The sequence below is a fragment of the Mustela erminea genome, chromosome 5 (genome assembly GCF_009829155.1).
Source record: "Mustela erminea isolate mMusErm1 chromosome 5, mMusErm1.Pri, whole genome shotgun sequence".
Taxonomy (NCBI): domain Eukaryota; kingdom Metazoa; phylum Chordata; class Mammalia; order Carnivora; family Mustelidae; genus Mustela; species Mustela erminea.
In genome coordinates, this window is record NC_045618.1 from 98968454 (window position 1) to 98985585 (window position 17132).

Below are 17132 nucleotides of genomic sequence, written 5' to 3' on the forward strand. Positions count from 1 at the left end.
AAATTATAGACGCCTCCCCCCGCCCCCCGCCCAGCTTCCTGGCTCAGGGTCCTCTAAGCAAAATGCTATAGCAGGAAGGGAGAAGAGATCAGGCGGTGGGATAGCTGAGGAGAAAACAAAGGGAGGCTCTTAAAGTCAAGGCAAGCGTGGTGTCTCCAGGGACAGTGCCATTTCTCCCCGGTGAAGTACCAGTCAAGCTCCTCAGCCTCAGAGCCTCAGGGCTCCTCGCTGCCAGGGTCACATTGCTCAACTGCCTGTAGGGGTGCTGCAGTCCTGGAAGGAAGCCCAGGCTGCAGGGCTGCCAGGCCCCGCCAATCTTCTACTCAAAGACAGAGGTGAATGTCATCCCGGGGTAAACTCTCCTTCCAATGACCTTTCCAAGGTAAGCCTTGTCTGTTTCAGTGTCTGCCCTCCTTCGTGTATCTCGTCGGACTCCAAAAAGACATGTCCTCTGATAAACACATCAGGGGAACTGGTGGGCTGAGTACTGGTGGGTCATGTGGGGGTCCAGGTGGGGGACCAGGTAGGGGACCAGGTAGGGGGGTGGTAGGTTCATTCCCACTCTCTCGTTTTTCTGCAGTGATCCTGTCTTCACTACAGTCCGTGATGCCCAGGACTGGATGACTTATCAGCCAAAGGCACCTCTTTTTAGTTTATGCTGCCTGTTTTCCCTGAAGAATGAAGCTCTGTCTGACCCAAATAATATAGGGGAAATGTTTGTAACTATGAGGTCACTGTCTTTTGTTGGAAATTAAAAAGCAGAGAGGACATATGCCAATGCCCGCCTCTGGGATTTCTTCCCTTGTCTCTCAATAGAGTAGTAGAGCCTCTTAGACCTCAGACCATTCACCGGAATCATTGGTTGTCAAGACGATGAACACTTCTAGCCCTAAATCATGTACTATCACAGTCATTTGGTTTAAAAATATATGGACAGTTTCAATAAAAGGGATGACTAGATTAACTTAACTTTTTTTTTTAAAGGATTTATTTATTTGAGAGAGAGTGTGTGAGCAAGGGAGAGACAAAGGGAGAGGGAGAAAAGCAGACTCCCTGCTGAGTGCAGAGCCTGACCTGGGGCTCGACCTGGGGTTGGGGGGGAGCTTGACCCCATTATCCTGAGATCATAACCCCTAGATCATGACCTGAGCTGAAATCAAGAGTCCGGCACTCAACTGAACCACTCAGGTGCCCAGTTGACAAAGTTTCTGAATCCAGAGTCGAGCCTCCTTGGTGAAACCTGTAATATAATAAACTTCTAAGGTGTCAGGTTGGCTTGTTGGGTTTTTTTGGTTTGTTTTCTTCCCCAACAGGAAAATTCCTTTACAATGGTGAATTTGATAACAAACAGTGCTAGACTTCAGCCTCAGTCCCTGGTCCACAGGAGGCAGGAACAGAGCAATGAGAAGAACCAACACATTTCAAGGCTCACACTGACTGCCACACTAGGAATGACCGCTGCACATCTCCCTGGAACTCCGCCCACCTGCTAGTGCGGTAGAGAACTATGTTGCTTTTGATTTGTTGTTTTCACTCATTGAAGATAAAATCCACCACAGTGACAGGATTTCAGCACAACAGTCTCTTCTAGTCATGCTAGATATAGACATCCCAGCTCTTGAGAAACAAAAGCTCATTTGATGTCTCTTGCAAGGACCAGAGAGTTACAAATTTTTCTTAATGATCTGTTGAAATATTTGTATATACTTAAAAAAATAAAAAGAAAACTAACGGTCCATTCTGTGCTCTGTTTCCCTGGAAGATTTCTCATGATCTGGGAACCAAGAATTAACTCACTTCAAAATAAGCAATAACAGTTATAATACCATACTCCTAAGCAGATGGTGGGCTTGCCAGGGTTGGAGGGGGAGAAAAGCAGGTGCTCTGCTTGGGGGTAAGATGTGATCTTTGGGACCACTGAGTGGACAGGCAAACAGAAGCATCCACAAGCAGGACACACTACCAGTAAGGGCCTGTTTCCTTCCATGTTCTCCCTAGGTGCGGAGGCAGCAGTCACCTGCGTGATGACTTCTCAGGACTGAGGACCCTATCCCTCAATCTCCATCCACTCCAGTGACCTCCGTGGTACATTGGGTGGTCTCTTAATGAAACAGGCTGAAGCCAGGAATTGGGCTCTAACTCTGGAGGACGGCCGTAGGTTTCCTTCAGGCTATTCCAAGCAGGAAGTGCCTGGGACGCTCACTTCCCCCCAAGTAACTGTGAGGCATGAAGGGAGAAAGCAAGGAAAAGAGAGGTTTAGAAGACAGAAGTGACTAGAACCATGGTGGTTCTAGACGTGGCTCAGCTTTGTGGGTCAGACTTGCTGGCACAGCCACCTTATCCTTGTGCTGGGGACGGACTGGGAGAAGTCTTCACAGACAGTAGCTTCTGTCTGTGATACCAGTATAGATTATTTTTACTGGTTATAAATGCAACAGATTCAGGTTCATTCCCCTTTGCTAGAACTGTTCACTTCCCTGAGGAATTCATGGCTTCAAGTCTACCACTACACTAGGTGCACCCTGGCTTGTCATCTGTTCCCCCCACCCCCACCATGGGAAAGTGGCCCCAGGATGAGCAGAGAGGACACACAGCACAAGAGGTGACTAGAAGGAGGGCCTACCTCAATGAGAATTCTAACTCTGAGAACCTAAGTAATTGTGAAGGACTCAAAGAGGGAGCTGAGCTTCAAGGTCACTCACTGGGTTTTTGTTGTTGTTGTTGTTGTTGTTGTTATTTTAAAGATTTTATTTATTTATTTGAGAGAGACAGAGTCAGAGAGAAAGATCATGAGCAGGGGAGAAGGGTAGAGGGAAAAACAGGCTTCCCAGGGAGTCTGAGCAGAGAGCTTGACACAGGGCTTGATCCTAGGACCCATGATCATGACCTGAGTCTAAGGCAGATGCTTAGCTGATTGAGTCACCCAGGCGCCCTCAAGTCAGTGGGGTGGTTTTTTTTTTTTTTTTTAAGATTTTATTTAGTTTGACAAAGAGAGATCACAAGTAGGCAGAGAGGCAGGCAGAGAAAGAAGGAGAAGCAGGCTCCCCACTGAGCAAAGAGCCCGATAAGGGGCTTGAACCCAGGACCCTGAGACCATGACCTGAGCTGGGGGCAGAGGTTTAACCCACTGAGCCACCCAGGCGCCCCAAGTCAGTGGGTTTTAACTGAAGTTGAAACAGACTCAGAGGGGATGATTTTGTCTCCAGAAGAGACAGACTGGAGGTCACGAGAGAACTTGTCACAGAAGCTTTGTCCGCAGGAAAGCTTGCCCCTGAACTTCCAGCAGCAGAGTCTGTGCTGGAGCTCCTGCTCAGTGCCCAGCCAGGCCAGCTGGGCTGCATCCTTCACCAAACCTGGTGGTACATCTATGGTGGTCACCACAGCCCCCATCATATTCTGCATATCCTTGCCCATCTCTTGAGGGTCCTGCCCTCACTGTCCACCTGTGCCTCCAGAACATCTTAGTGGCTTCAAAGCCATTGTCACACACCGTCTCAGGCACTGACTGGGTCTTGAATGAATAGCTGTCATAGAAGCCCTCCCATGGCCCCTCTACGGTGCTGGGGGCATGATCTCTGAAGAATGGCTCTCCCTTGGAGCCATAGGCAGCGGTGAAGAGGCAGGGGCGAGCTGGTCCATCAGCCAGAAAGTCACAGCACCGGGGGGACCGTGGCTAAGCTTGGACACCATGAGCCATGAAGTTCATTCCACCCAAGAGGTGCTCGGAAGCACTGTTGCTGACCTTTAGAAACCCATTAGTTGCAGGCCACGCAGGCACAGTTTGTCTGCATGCAGGTTTGCCTGGAATGGGTTCCCAAACTAGGGTTGCTGGCTACGATAGACCACATCATGGTTAGGACATTCCATCACATACCCAGACCAGGCACATTTTTTTTTGAGACCCATCCGGGAAAATGGGTGAAAGCAGATGTCCTGGGCACTCAGCTGGCTTCCTTGCCCTTCTCACGGTGGGCCTCAAGGGTACGAACTCAGTAGTCAGGCGGGGCAGGGAGTATCTGCAATGGCCTTGACTTCACGAAGTACTCCTTTCCCATGATTCATGCAGTCCTTACTCTGCCCAGGGAGGAGGCTCCCAGGGGCTGGGGAGAATGAGGGCAGGTACAGAGCCTGCTGAAGCCCGGAAAAGTCTGTGGGAGGGGAACCGAAGGCTTCAGAGAAGCCACCCAGCTTCCAGAATGGGTCCTGGATGAGCTTTTCTGGCACCTTGAGGGCTGTTGAGCCCAGCAGATGAATGTGCTCAGTGTACTGGAAAATGATGACAGCAGAGCCTCGCGTGGACAAGGGGACACCCAGACCACAGCAGGCAAGGTAGCCGGGAGCTCTTTGGGGAAGTGCTTCAGATAAGCTTCAGAGGCACCCCCAGGCACTTACTTCAAGGGCTCTTGATGTAGCCCTTCCTCACAAGTTACAAGGATGGCGGGTCTGAGGTGGCCAGGCCCTTCAGCAGCCCCTGTGTTGTCTGGCGGGGACTCACCATAGCCCCTAGGAGCCGCTTGATATCTGCCACTCCTGCTCTGTGGCCTGGGACAGGCACTGCCCACACTCCCATGGTGCAGGGCTCCTGGGCAGGGAAGGTTTGGAAGGCCTCACAGCCGTAAAAGAAAGTATGGTTGAGGTGCGAGACTTTCCATCAGCAGTGTTTCCCAAAATGGAAACCATCTTCCAAGGGCGGACTAGGTTTGCGGTCCAGTTTTCTAATAGTTTCCTTTTCACTCCTTCACCAGAATGTGTCTTTGTTTCTCTTGGCTTGGAGGAAACACAACTTTCTTCCTCCGGGTCTCATCCTGCTCTTCTTCCTTCAGTAACCCCTGGACCTTAGGGATGTGGTACATAGCAACGGGGTGTCTCCCTTTGCTGCCCACCCCCCAAGGTGAGTCCTCTCTAGAGCCTTGGGCACAAGCTGATTTTACAAGTCTGGCTCTTCCCAACACCCTCTGCCTCACACCTGGCCCTGGCGAATGCCCCTCAGGGCCCTTGCTGGGGCAGCTCAGGGGTGTGGCCTTTTAGGAGTCCTATTGGCTCAGGGCTTCTCAAGTGCTCCTTCTCACAGAGGAAACACTGCAGACAGAGAATTCACCACACCAAAGAGCTTGGTCAGCCCCAGCCCACCCAACTTTCCTGGCACATCGGCCAGGAGTTCAGGCCCTTCTCTGCTGGGGGCCTCTGGGCTCTCATACCCAGAAGGGCAAGGAAATCACGCACCATACATCCATCTCTGGGCTTTCCCTAGGACTGAGGACAAAGGCTTGGAGTCTGAAGGCTGCATGGGATTGCCACAGGGTTCCAAACAACAAGGATTCCAAACAAGGGTTTAAAACAAAACCCTTTGTGATCTTATTAGAATACTCACAGATGTTCAAATTTTAGATTTTCTGCCTCCAGGACTCTTATATCAGCAGCAATGTTGATTTGGTTTGTTTTCTTCCTCCATAAGGTGTAGGCAAATAGGTGGTCAAAATGAACAAAATGGAAGGGTCTTTGATGGCTTCAATACATTGGATGGGTTCACTGACAGGCTTATCAGCTGGGCCTCAGCCACAAGCTTTCAGTAATGAAAGAGAGTAGTCGGGAGCTTTTCAATACAATCCAGCCTCAAGTCAGTATTTCAGGGGGTACAGAACAGCATGGCGAGGGCAAGGTGGGGTTGGGTGATAATGGGGCACTGGTGGGGTCAGGGGCACTTCCTTGGGGCACCAGTGGACCCGTTCCCTCTCTGCCCCCCAACCTTCACTGCCTCCCAGGCTCCTCCTCCCATTTCCAGTTGGGATCCACTTGTAGGTTGTTTTAAACCAGTCATTCAAAGCACAGTTTAGCTGTTCCCCCAAAGACTTTAACTTTAAAAAAAAAAAAAAAAAAATCCAACGGGGGATAATTGTTCACATCTGCCTAATGTTTCCACGTGAAAAGACATAATAGACTGTAAGATTTTGAGTTACAATAGCTTTCAGTTTATAATTAAAATCAAATGGGTAAAATTCAAGCGAAAGAACTAGATGCTTCTGATAGGTAGTCTTTATATGAGGACTCAACACAACACGTTCTGTTAGCAATAACAGACATTGATTTTTCTGATTTTTTTCTACTTTTGTGCAGGTGAGGTAGGAAGGAGCAGATGTTTTGTGTCTCACAAGACAATAACTCATTTCATTATGACTACTTGGCTTCACCTTGTTTGTGCTGTTCATTGTTAACAGAGGCCCACGGTGCTGTCACTGGGGCCTAAAATGTACCATATGGAGCCAGAGGGCCTTGGGAGAACTGAAAATCATTGTCTTGGCCTGACCCAGTCACCTGTCCCAAGAAAAATCATACCCCATCGTCCATGAAGTTTCAGAGAGACTCAGCTTTGACTCAGCTGCTGCTGTGGACCACAGCCCTTGCTGCTCTGGGCCCACAAGGCCCTCAGCCACAGGACTGAGAACACTAATGCCAGCAGACATTATAGACCAATGAACGAAGAGCAGGCTTGTGTTGGAAAGAACACAGCTCTAGGGCAAGACTAGTGAATAAATTAGCATAGGGGTGTGGGGTCTGACTGGAACTTGATGGAGAAGTCCAAGTGTGCTGTGAGTTCAGCTGAAGCTAAGATTCCAATGAAAGACTAATGTGGTCTAAAGGTAGACAGTAGGTGCTTAGTGAATGCTTAACTAGATAAATCAGAAGATGCTGGTCAGAGGGTCCTGCGTGGGGGTGGGCTAGGGAACCAGCTGGGGTTGCTGAGGATCTATGGAAAGAATTATTGCCACTTGAACCAGGGGATTTCATTGAGGGAACAGGCACCAGGCTGCAGAACTGAGCACAAGAGTCAGATTTGTTTAAGTAAGGTAGGACAGAAACTGCTCCTTGCTGACACGGTATCTACACTCACCTTTTCCCTTAGTAACACAACAGATTTTAACTTGGGTGGCAATGTGCCCAGCTCCATGGTACATTCATCTGTCACATTTAGAGTTGGGATGGCCATTGAGGTATAAGTTTAAGCTGTTGGGTGGGTCTTCTGTTCTTTAAGAGGTGCTACTGTACAAATGTACTCACTTTTTCCCCTTCTCCCTTCCCCCTGTGCCTCTCTGGAAAAGGAAGATCAGTGTGATGGCTGGTGCTCTAGCTGCCACACTAGACCATGAGGTGAATGTGAAGATGGAAATCATAGGCTAATAATGGCAGAACAGAAAGACAAGAGAACCTGGAATCTTGATGACATTGTAGCTCCCATACCAGCCAGACCCCAGCCTTCTTTTATGGGAGAGAGAAATAGGCTTCTACCTTATTGAAACCACTGTTATTTCTTCATTAACCTGGAATATCAAAAGTCTAGAAATCTTGAGAAGCCTTTAAGAGTGAAAAATCAGGGGTTTGGTTTATTTATTTGTTTGGTTTTTTATTTGTTTGGTTTTTTTTGGTATATTTAAGTAAGCTTTAAGACAAGGTGATTTAAAATGACAAAATACAGTCTTTCTCTCTGAGCTCAGGCATAAAAAGTAACCAAGGAGTTACATATTATTGGGTTAAGTATTTATTTGGCTTAAATAAAAATAGGTTTTATTGTCTCATGTAATTGAGAAGTCCAGAGGTCAGGTAGGCTTCAGATAAGGCCCAATATTGTAGCTAGACAACTCAATGAAGTTCCAATGTCTTTGGATGTCAGTGAAGACATCAATTTCACCTAACATTAGACCACAATGTCCCTGAAGCTCTTGGCAAAGTCTTCTTGTATCTGGACCGGGTCCCCAAACCAATCACTGTGACTAGGAAGGCTAGGACAATGAGACCCTCTAGATGGTCCACTCAGAGACTTGTAACAAGGTTTTTCCTCCCAATAGCACGGTTGGGGAAGTATGGGACCTTGTTGGGAGGGAGAGAAAAAAAGGGAATGCATGTAGGGAGGCCACCACGTGTCCTACACCTCTCCTGGCCATTGTCACCACCTAGTGTTGTTAAAGGAGTGTCATTTAAAGGACTTTTTGAAAAGGCAAAGTTTTCTTGCTCTCAATTGTGTTTCTATTCGCCTGGAAGCCAGTAATCGGCTTATTGGTTTGAGGAAAGGCATCTGATTTCCCGACAACTTTTGCTCTTTCATTCACTGATTCAATCGTAGATAATATCTTAGGTGCTATTTTTTTTATTTTTTTTCCAACCATAGATAATATCTTAGGTGCTAGTTGTGTGTCGTACAGCTGGCAGGTCATGCCGGAGAGGACAGGCACATATTAAGCCATTATGATTGGCGGCCCTAGCAGATGTGGGTACCCAGACGCTTTAGGAAACTCAGAAAACAAGCATGAGGGCCTGGGAAATAAGACAGGTAAGTCTCTCTAGTGACAAGGGAAAGGGACTAGCAGTTGGGCATAGGGTGATGCCCAGAAAGGGTGCACCAATGTAGGGCTCTTGGCAAGGCCCCTGGGTAGGTCAGGTTTCCTGAGCCCGAGGAAGGGAGAGTGGGGTGGGGGTGCCTCTGGGGATGTCACACTGTGCCTGTTTTGTGGTCTGGCCAGGACTGGCTTTGCAATTAGGGTTCTGAGTCTCCCTGGCTAGGAAGTCTCTGGGGGTAGGGGGAGGATGGGTGGAAGCAGTGGTTCCTAATGTGGGCTTGGGAGCATTTTGGGGGTAAAATGCTAGGAAGGGAGCATAGATCCCTGAAACGTCCAGGAAGGATTTTTCCCAGTCCAGATAGCTTGCTGCTCTCCTGACCCTGGACAAGCTCAGGAGTTTTCAGTTTATCATGACACAATTCTCCCCTCCCCGACCCACCCGCCTGCAATAGTCAGAGAATAAGGGCTTCATAACCCAAATAGTTCACAGTATGGTATTTGTCTCTATTTAAAATCATCTCCCATGGGGTTCAATTAACAATGTACATGTCAAATTATGTCACACCCATTACTTGCTCTAATTTGGTCAGGCTGGGTCAGGCAGTCCCCGATCTGATGGGAGCTGTGAGCCTCTCAGCTGAGAGCCAGGACGGTGGTGCCCGGGCTGTCCTTGGCCTGAGCTGCAGCAGGCTGTAATGTCACACTGGGAACTACCAGGCAGCAGGAGGTGACCGGTCAAGCTCATGAGGACAGTGCTCTGTGATAACAGCCCCCTTTATCAGAGCTTCACCCCTGGAGACAGTTGGATGTGGGTTTGAATCCTGGCTCCCGCATTCAGCAAGTTGGTGATCTTGGGCAAGTTCTTTAACCTTTCTGAGCCTCATTTTCCACATCTGTGAAAAGGGAATACTCGTCACACTTCATTCATAAGGGCTGTAGTTGAGGATTAAGTGAGATAATGTGTGTAAAATGTTCGGCAGAATGCCCGGCCTTTTATAAGGACTCTGTACTAGCTACTAGTCATAGTATTGAATTTTTTTATCTTGTTCAGTCCTTCAAAACTGGGGCTCCTCCTACAATTACCCACAGGAAATATTTCACCAGCCCTCCAGAAACCAAGAGAAGACAGACAGCCCTTCCTGGAGGTCATGCAGGGTAGTCAGAGAAGCCACAATGGTATTTTGACATCAGAATTATTAAATATGTGGCAAGACCAGCCTTGACTTTAAGAATAGTTCGGTGTGGGTATAGAAAGCTTCTATCTCTGCCTGATGGAGATCACAAAATGCCTTTCTGTGGCCATTCAACTGTCCTGCAGGGCTCCAAAGAAGCAGACATAAGGGTGCTGGGTCAGTCATTCTCTCCATTTTAAAGAGAGGTAAACGGAGGCAGAGAGCAGTCCACATACATATGAACAGTTCCTTTCCTCACCTCTCAAAGGACAAGTGAAACTGTGGTAACTACAGAGCTAGAAGCCGAAACTCCTGCCCAAATGACTTGAGACTGAGGCATGTGGGTCATCAACCACAACGGAAGCCAATATTGGGGAAATTATCTGGGGTTAAAGGCACGAAGGCCATGCTTCTTACCCTCTTCCACATTCAAAATCTCTGGCGGTAGTGTGCAGGTCTGTCTGTGGGCACGTCCAGGAGGTGATGTATTATATAAAAAGCCATGGATCATATTCAGGAGACCTGTACTCGCCCTCAGTCCTCCCAAACCAGCTGTGTGACCTTGGAAAAGTTACTGTACCTCAGATCTTACATCAGAAACGGAAGGGAAGGGGTTGGATGACATCAGTATTTCCCAAGCCTGACAGCTCATGACTTCACAGGGTCATGTCAGGGGAGGGGCAGTGGGTGGCGATCTGAAGCCCGCAAGCCTGTATTCTGAAGTGTTCTCGGTGATTCTAGAGCAGTCACATTGGGAAGCCTGGCCAGATGCTATCTGAAATGTCCCAGCTCCAATGTTGTCTGACTCTAAAGCCCCTCTGAGCACATTCCACACAATTCCACACAGTCCAGGCCAGAGATGGCAGCCCTTATCTATGAACCCCCATGAGAAAGTCAGTGTGAAATCCCAGAGAACAGCCAACATGGCAGAACGTCTGGCGGGGGTGATACAAGGAGGAGGGGCCATGTGTGCTGGGGCTCCAGGTCTCTACCTGCTTCAGGGCCAGCTGGGTGTTGGAGCCTGCAACTCAGGCTTGCCAGGGGCCGCAGTGCTTTCTCCCTGACCATGACCATTCTTTGCCGTGCTCCTGAGGGCCTGGGGCCTTCTCGCCATTGGGCTGTAGTCTCAAACACCCAACACACCTGTCCTGAGACTGAAAGACATCAAGCATCCCAGCAGGCCTGCCTTGTATCCTTGAGGCTGGGATCCTTCACGTGAGCTTTTGAAATCAGTCATGTGTCTCCAGCCGCCCTCGAGTTACAAAAATCCTTCTTTTAATGAGGAGCTGCGGAATGCTAAGCCTCAAGCTGCTTTTAGCTCTTTCAAAAGTTTCAATTATGGATTAATCCTGACATTCTTTGGCTTTAGTAAATGGGCAGGAGGTTTTTGTGTGTCTGTGTGGTGATGTGGGAGGAGTGGAGGCCGAGGCAAGAATAAATCATGGCTCTCGGGCCTGAATTTGATCCAGGAAATGTGTGTCTAGACACCCTCTGGGTGGCAGAGAGAATAGGGGAGGCAGGGGGTCCATGGCGGGAGCTTCTCTGTGGCCCCTCATGCCTCCAAGGTACCCAAGCAGGATGGGGGCTGCCCGGGTGTGTTTGTGGGGTGGGGGAGGGGTGCAGAGGGTGCATCTTGGCCAATGGGGCTGGCCTCCCCTTGTTCCTGATTCTTGAAAAAAGTCAAAGCTCTCCATTTTACCTGAATTCTACTAATTATAAAATGCTGAGACATTTAGTTTAGAAAATTCCTCAGACCAAGCCAATCCCACCATTTAACCACAGGTTGAGACTGAGGAGAGAGCCTGGCTTCAGGGACTGACCATTTGGGACTCTGGTCCCAAATGAGCTGAGCCATGCACCCCCCCCCCCCCACACACACCCAGAGCTTCTTAAGTCTTCAGAGCTAAATCCAACTCCTACTTGGCAATTTCCATTGTTGGAGGGAAAGAAGACCCTGGCTTTCTAAAGTTCTAGAAATCCCCTTTCTCTTTGGCAGTGTAACACCCCACTGCAGGGCTTTGGGGCTGTCATCCCCACCTCCCCTTCCCCTCCATCTGCCCTTGCTCCCAATAACAGAGAGCCCATTCCTTGGACAGTATGCAGGCTGTAGCATTGTCTCTGTTCCCATGCCAGAAAACAGACCCAAGGCACAGAGGAGTACCATATGACATGGACAACCTTGAGCCATCAACTTATTTTTTTTTAAGAGGTAAATCATTTGGGTACTTTGGTGCTCTATCAAAAACAACTTACTCATGACAACATGTCACAGAGGCTGAGCAATGGCTCTAGAATTTCTATATAGGGGAATCTTGGAGGTAGCATTTTGTTTGGAAACAAGGAATAGCTAAAGGACTCTTCCTAAAGCTACATGGCATATTAGACTCTCTTTTTACTTAAATGGCACATATATTTAAAAAACAAAGAAATCCCCTAGAAGCCCTGTGATTGGTCAGGATACATGCAAGGGCAACAAGATAAAGACATCTTCCCCCTACCCCCGCTGTCGCCCCCCACCCCGTCCCTGCTTCTGCACGGGGAGGGAAATGGGCAGAAGGTCCCCGAACAATCCAGGGGCAACATGAAGATGGATGAAGAGGGTACATTCTCACCACCAGGCTGAGCTGTTCTGGATAAAACCAAACATGCTCCTTGGCAAAGGTCAGGGGTCATGTCAGAATGCCCCAAGACACCTGCTCCCATGGGCTTCTCCCGGCCAGGCAGACAGATGGCTCATTATGACCAACAGGCAGCCTCGAGGCCTGGGGCCCTGGATTGTTGGCACCAGATGGCCTGGGGGACAGGGACTTTACCTCATTGCTCAGATTGTATCCCAGGGGATCCTGTCCCTGTTCCCTTCTTGGGATCACAAACTCAAGGAACACCAGGGAAGGTTTTCTTAGAGTTTACTTCAGAGTAATTTCTATACTCTAGAAGAGTGACATAAAATATAATGCTCCTGACTTGTCCGGAAGTGGTCGAATTCTGTCACCATAAGGCCACTGTTTGGTATTATTTCAAGTAAGTGATCCATGTATAACCTGAAGGGTTTCAATATTTAAAAATAAACAAGCCATTGACCCTTCACTAAATTGGTGGTTGTCATCACATGTAATAACTGCCTCACAAGTGTGTCAGTCCCTTCTGGAAAACTGGTCACCAGCAACTGGCGAGAAATCACACTGTTCTTATTGAAAAGTTCTGTTAATACAAGAACCAACCTTACATTTTCCCTTTGACTTTTTAAACAGCAATAATTCAATCCTGAAAGGAACAGTGATGTGTGTAGCTTCTGTTTCTCCCCGGGGAGCAAAGAACTCTGGTAGGACACACACACAGGTGAGGGCCTGCCTTCAGAGTTAGGCACAGTTGGTATTTAGTTGGAGAGCGTTTGGGAGATCAGGGGGACAAGAAAGCCCCTTCTGCAGCAGGGGAGGTCCACACCTCGGCTTCCTTTGTCCTCAGCCAGCTCCCAGCAGTGCGCCCCCAACCCCCACCCCCACCCTGTGGGTGTGCACCCTGCTCATGGCCCTCTGCCTCACTCAGCTCCCCACAGCACTTCCTCCACCGCCCTCAGGCCAGGCTGGCCAGGAAACCCAGCCCCAGCAGAGGCTCCCAGCTGAGCATCTTCAAGGCCCCTCAGGGAGGCCTGAGGCAGACAGTGACATCCAGGGCAGGACTGAGGTTTGGGGCCTGTTTCACAGAACGCCCATCTCTCTTACTTTGCATGTGGTTTGGAACTCTGTCAGATTTCTTGGGCCCCAATGCCTTCCTCATCAGTCTGCAGGTCTGCTGGTTGGCTCTGCGTTCATCTGCTAGACACAGATAAGAGGACAGATGAGACACGAATTTTGGTAGCATCAGTTCCCGGTGATTCGAGATGGAGAGGATATGCGTGCAATTTGTCAACACACAAGCAGCCTGTTAAAGAACCAAAGTTCATCTAAGGAAATTTAAAGATCTAAGCGGCTTTAGTCACCAATTCGTGAATCAGGCAGCATCCCTGTAACAAATACAAGGGTGCTCTGAGGAGTTGTGCGACCTAGAAGGGTTTTATAGGCAGGAAAGGGGCAGGACAAAGAAGTTATTAGTGAAAGAAAAGAAAGGATCAATTAAGGCAAGGTCACTTTCCCTTAGGGGTGAGGGCAGGGGTCTTGGCAGAGGTCCTCACTAGTGCTGATCAGGAAATTAGAGACTGACTGGTTTAAAGTCCACTCCTGGGAAAGGCTGGAACTGCAGTAAGATTAGGTGCTAAGTTTGGGGCTGGGCTTAACATAGGTGTCTCCATTTTGGGTCTGCGTTTTTTTTTTCCCTTTTTTTTTTTTTTTTTTTAAAGATTTGCTTATCTATTTTGGGGGGAGCAGGGGGAGGAGCAGAGGGAGAGGGAGAATCTCGAGCAGACTCCCTGCTCAGCACAGAGCCCAACCAGGGCTCTCACAACCCTGAGATTGTGACTTGAGCCAAAATCAAGTCGGACGCTTAGCCAACTGAGCCACCGAGGGGCCCCTCTGTTGTTGTTGTTGTTTTTCCTGTTGCTTCTTTTTAACAAGCCTAAACACACAGAGCATCTCGAAAACAGAGAGTGACTTTAATTTCTTCCTTTAGGTAGTGATAGTAATGCAACAAACACAAATTGCCTGAGAACACTTAACTATTTTCTAGGCACTATTGCAAGACCATGAAATTCAATGTCAGAAAGTCTCTGCCCTCACAAGTTTTAGAGTTTTGTGAAAGACATTCTTGCTAACAAGTACGAATCCAAATGACTCTTCCACTCCCATTAGGGTCCTTCTAAGCAGGGGTAAGAAACAGCCTACCAAAGCAGGGCAAGCAGCATAGAGCCATGGGCTGTACATGGTCTCTACTTTCTCAGAATCAAAAGTCCTCAAACACTTGGAGGAAGCATTACTATATTTTTAATTAAAATAACCACAAACCTCTACTGTGGAATAGCATACAAAAATCAGATCGCCCACCCCATCGCCCCACTTGCAGCCTTTCCTTCACCCGTGTCTCCTAGTGGCAGCTGGCTGCTGCTGAGGACAGGGATGAAGGACAGACTGGTGGAGAGATAGGAGGGTGCAGGGACAGCCAGAGCTGCAGGGGTCGGGGTGGGGTGGGGGGTAATGCAGAGGCACTAGAGTGTAAGCGCTTAGGTGTAAGCTAGGTGTAAGCGCCCCCACCCCCCAAGGGGAGGTCCACGGGCACTAGATTAGAGGAGAAGCACAGAAATGCTTTTGGGGACCTTGGAAACTTCAGTAGGGCTTCATGTTCCAGAAACGGAGGCAAGGCATTCACTAAGAACTTCAGACTTGGAGGAGACCGTCTTTGAAGCAACCCAGGGTGCTCTCCCTGCGGGCCTGCCTGCTTTGAAGGTGTCCTCCACCCTCCTAGGAAAGTGGGGAGAGGCTCTCAAGTGACTGAAGCGGAGAAGCTGCATGGAAGAGAAAGAACTGGGTGGGGGAGGGATCTGTGTCCTCTAGCACGTCAGCCCAGCCGGGCAGGAAGCTCTGCTGAGTAACTTTGGTTTTAGTTGGAAATCTTTTGTCATGTTCCTGTCCACGCAGCAGTGTGGGGGAGTGGGGTTCGATTTCCTCCTTCCTTGGGGTGGACAGGGACGGTGGCATGGGGGCATGAAGCAATGGATAAATGGAGAAGTGATTGCAAGAAGTGGTGGAGGTCACTCAGAGGGTTTTTAAATTCACAGAAGCTTTCCTGGTTGTGGGGAGGACGCCCTGCGAGCAGCGTCTGCCTGTGGAACAGGCCACTGGAGATTCTGGAGGAGGGATCCACCCAGGCCTCCTGACTTGTGGCTTTAATTATCCAGTTAGTCATTGGTTTACTGTCATCCAAGTTTAATAAGCTGGACTGTGACCCGTGAGCAAAAAAGCTGGCCAGGCTTGGGGGTGGGGAGGAACCACTCTGGGTTGTCCCGCAGGCTGAGGCAGGACCCACAGAGACCAGCAGCCCTGGGGAAGTGGGGACCACCTTCCTTTTCTTTTCTTCCTTTGCAGCTGGGATCTTGAACGCAGGGCCCCCAGGCACCCACCAGTCCAGTTAAACTGGAAAATTTTAAGAACTGACAGCTTATAACTAACTGCTCAGAGATAAGTTTCACTGGCGTGGAGCACCCTTAGGGAGCAAAACCTGATTTACAAGCCAGGGAGGGTGTGGGTGAGGTGCAGGGAGCTTGAGAGCCACGGGGCTGCTCACCCAGTTCCTCACAGGAAGCGGCTGATCCCCTTGGCCCTGGCCCCTTGCCCTGGCCCTGGGAGGACTGAGTGTGTTTGGGTGGCATCCTCCTGGAGGGGAAGAAGCAGGTTTTTGTCCCCCTGACCTTGGAGCAAAGCCTGAAGCTCAGTGTGCACAGGTCACGCTTCCATTCTGAGAAACCTAATCCTTCAGACCCGAACACACCGCTCTGTTTTTTGCACAACAGGATGGTCCTAGCTCAGCTCCAGGAACATTCTGGCTTCCAACTTCCCTCCTGAGCACCTGGTGGCTGTCGCTTTACCGTGCCATTCTATCTGCCTGGGCTTACATTTTCAGCCTCTCCCCAGAGCTGCCAGGAGCCATCTCCCAGGCAAGGCTTTCTACACAGAGGCTGCCAGGCCAGCAGGAAAGGAGACCTCCAATCCATCTGTCAGAATTTGAATAATTTCATCCACACATGCTTCTCTCCCAACCACCAGAGCTATTTTCACTTCCCCAAACCATGCAAGCCCAAGGCGCCTGTCAGCCTGCTCCCCCTCAGAAGCAGGGTGCTTCCCTGTGAGCCCTCCAGGAGCCCCACCACACTGGTTTCTTTGTGAGGTCATCTTCACTGTGGTTTCCGGGTCCTCTGGCCTCCTTCCTGCTAGCTTCACACACTCTGGTTTGCCAGAGTTCACTTCAGTAAAAACATGAGGGCCTTCTGAGGGCTCACCCCTCTGCTGCACATGGTAGAAGATACAGAGATCATCCCAGGCTGTTCTGGGGGTTACAGTGTAGCCAAGAGTTATCCGAGGTGGGCCCCTCAAGGTGAGTCCCAAAGAGAAAGAATTCCATTGTCAGTTAGATCGGGGAATTTTGATCATTCAGACCACTCATTTCTGTATTAAAAGGTTCTGAGAAGTCCCATCGTAAGGAAATTCTGTTCCCCCTTTTTAACCTACCATTTCCCCAACCCCGAATAATATTGACTATGAAACTCTTCACATCCCAACGGCTACATCTCAAGGAACTAGTTCATATTTTTGGTTATGTATTTTAGGAAAAGATCCAGCAGTGGCTTCAACCTAAAGAGACACCTGGATCTCAGGAGTATTTGGATATAGGTGGTGGCATTTGGAGCTTTCCCAAAGATGGGGAGGTGCTATGGACATTTGCTGCGTGGGGAGCTAAGACACCCCCCACCACCCCACCCCCTCCACTCTGGCACTGGGGCCCAGCCTGTCCTCAGTAGGCCTAGAAGAATCATTTTGCCCCCCAAAGCCCTCAGCACTCCCCTCCTCCACCGAGAAGCAGGGGTTGGACAAGTGCTCAGCAGTTTCTCTAAACTGTCTGCAGGTCCAAAACACCTCCTTGCTATCTCCTTGGTCTCCAGATTCCTAGCTTCCTCTCGCTGGGAGGCCTGCATGGTTCCTTCCGG

At 49.3% G+C, this 17132-nt stretch overlaps 1 pseudogene; it reads right to left on the reverse strand.

Annotated features, from left to right (window-relative positions):
* Positions 1–3093: 3093 nt before the first annotated feature.
* Positions 3094–6985, reverse strand: LOC116590213 (annotated as a pseudogene).
* Between the last annotated feature and the right edge of the window lie 10147 nt (positions 6986–17132).